The sequence below is a fragment of the Penaeus vannamei genome, chromosome 16, assembly GCF_042767895.1.
Source record: "Penaeus vannamei isolate JL-2024 chromosome 16, ASM4276789v1, whole genome shotgun sequence".
Classification (NCBI taxonomy): Eukaryota; Metazoa; Arthropoda; class Malacostraca; order Decapoda; family Penaeidae; genus Penaeus; species Penaeus vannamei.
This window is the reverse complement of record NC_091564.1, coordinates 15976559-15979058: the sequence shown is the minus strand read 5'-3', so window position 1 is coordinate 15979058 and position 2500 is coordinate 15976559. Positions and strand designations below refer to the sequence as shown.

General features: G+C 36.7%; 1 protein-coding gene across 1 annotated transcript in view; it reads right to left on the bottom strand.

Moving 5' to 3' along the window:
- Positions 1-1615: 1615 nt before the first annotated feature.
- LOC113825948 (uncharacterized) overlaps positions 1616-2500 on the bottom strand; it is a gene marked incomplete at its 5' end in the record, with an annotated part of 2464 nt that continues 1579 nt past the window's right edge. Inside the window, 1 exon segment of the mRNA XM_070131271.1 lies at positions 1616-2500. This exon segment is cut by the window's right edge and continues 1128 nt beyond it.

Here is a 2500-nt window from a genome sequence, read left to right as displayed (position 1 = left end):
TGCATGGCCGAATTATTTATCTATTATTATCCCATTAAAACAAATATATGTTTTCTTATTATCATTTTATTTATCTATTTATTTTATTTATTTATTTATTTATTTATTTTACTTTTTGATGATTGGAAATATTACTTGCCTTGCAAGTTACCATGTCACTTCATTTCATTCTACGAAACAATAGATGTCGTAAACTCCACAGTTAATGACAACCTCAAATGCCCTGATGGCCAAAGCACTCACTCTGTTCAGTGCTTGAAATATTTCACGTTTGTCACTACTACCAATTAGTAGTTTCATTAGTAGTCTTTGTGTGTTATATTGTGTTTTAACTCAAAAATGGTAATTTTGTTTATATGTTTAATTATGCATATCACCATGTACCGAGCACGCAAACATGTGGCTAAATGCTGTATTTTAATTTGTATATTATTCTGTAACATTCATCATTAAACCGAGACAGAAAGGGAGTGCGTATTGCTCAACAAGAACATCACCAGGACCAGGTTCGAATTTCATGGGAAGTCGTACTGATCTGAACACTACAGACCCGCCATCATATCAATATCAATGCCAGCGAGAATAAAGTGAGGTCAGAAACTTAGGAGGTCTGTCTTTCCGATAAATGAGTAAAAAAATTAATGGCAATTATTATGGAATACGAGAACCACTGGTGGTATATCTATTTGATCAATGAAATGGATTATCACAATTCATTAAAGAAGAAAAATTCATATGCAGGAATCTAATCGAAAGGAGCTCAGGAGCTTCACTTTTTCTCCTATGTTTAAACCAAATGCAAAATTTCCGGCACAACTTCCCGCCGTCAAAACCACTCTGAATTATTCGACGAGCGAGCTAGAGAGAGAGTTCAGTGGCCGCTCCGCCGCCGCCCTCGCCTCGCAGGCCACAAAAGCCATGCGCTTCTCATTTCACAAGTTCTCCAAGGCGACCTGCGCGCCGAACGAGATGACAGTGACGAAATGACCGAGGAAAACGCCAGTCTGACCCTCATACATACATATCCCATGCTTTTAGTCTCATGTTTTCTGTATAAAAATGACATGTTTATACTCAAAATGTTTCTTAGAAAATGCTTATGCTAATTCAATTTATATGCACCTGCTTTTTTCACCGATATTCGAATGTTTGTGCTTCATGAACACAGCAATTCTGTCCCTAAACACGAAGCTTTGGGGTTGTAAATACCTACCCAGTTTATGTGAACCATACACATTATGTAAAGTATCTCTTGTTCCTCTCCACGAAACGGCCATGTGATTATATTTCTAAATTTGTGTTCATTCTAATTCCTTCATGTTTCCCATTGTGAATTGTTTAAATACAAGCTTTGTTTATGGCAATTCCTCGCCCTCGCAGGCTTGGCAGGACGCACTCTTCCCTGGGCGTCTTTGCCTTGCCCTTCTGTGCCACTTGCCCCAATCCCTCAGAAGTAAAGTATAAATGTGCGACAAGTTTAAGTTCACCACTGCCTCCAGAGAGAACTTGAGTGAACGACTGAGTATGGGCGTGAGGGCGAAAGTGGGCGTGAGTGTCTGTACGAGTGTTTGCGTGTGCATGTGTGTGTGTGTATGGATGGGAATTAAAAATCACGAACATTTACATTCTATATATTTATGACAATATAAGCACAATCTTATGAATCACTATATGAACACTGCAGATATTTTTTTTTTTATCTGTGACGGAATTAAAATAAAAATCATCTATTTAAACTCTCATAAAGCATAGACATTCATTTTGTTACATATGGTAAAAAAATATTAAAAGGCATGAGATCATGTCCTTGAAAATATAAAAGCCACTTCATGTACTATTTCTCTATATAGAACAGTAATCTAACTTCTACTTCTGAAAAAGGTAGCATTAAATGGATAACCTTTCCTTACAGGAATGAGATTACATAAATATGAAGTCTTTCTTTCTTTACAGCAAACCAAAAGGAACTAAGGAACACATCTGTCCTGGAAGATTTTTTGCAGTGAATATGGCTGGCTCGTTTCGCCTTCCTGTGAGAATACACGTCTTGCATAAAGCAGACATTCGTTGGCATAAATAACAGAATCTGTAAATGATCATACATTTTTTGGTGAAAAGAGCATTTGGTACCATCATTTTAAGCATAAACTTAAGGCTAAGAATAAATCAAAGGACAGAATCTCAGTACTGACTCATTTAAAAAAGCAAAACCAAATAAATTTCTTTATTCTTAGCAGTTCAGGTGGCAGTGGGCTGTAACAGCCGTGAATCAAAAAGGTCTCGAGTATCATAGGCCAATGAATGTGATTGCCAATAAGTGTTCCTTTTGCATAAGGAACCACAATGTATTACTAATATGTCTATGAAAACAAGTGTGATAAGTGCCATTCCTTGGTAAGGAATGTCATTTATTACTCAATCAGAAAATAAAGGTCATTTACTGCCAATATTCTGTTTGGCTCTTCACCAGTGGCTCACAGAACATCATAAAGTAATGGCT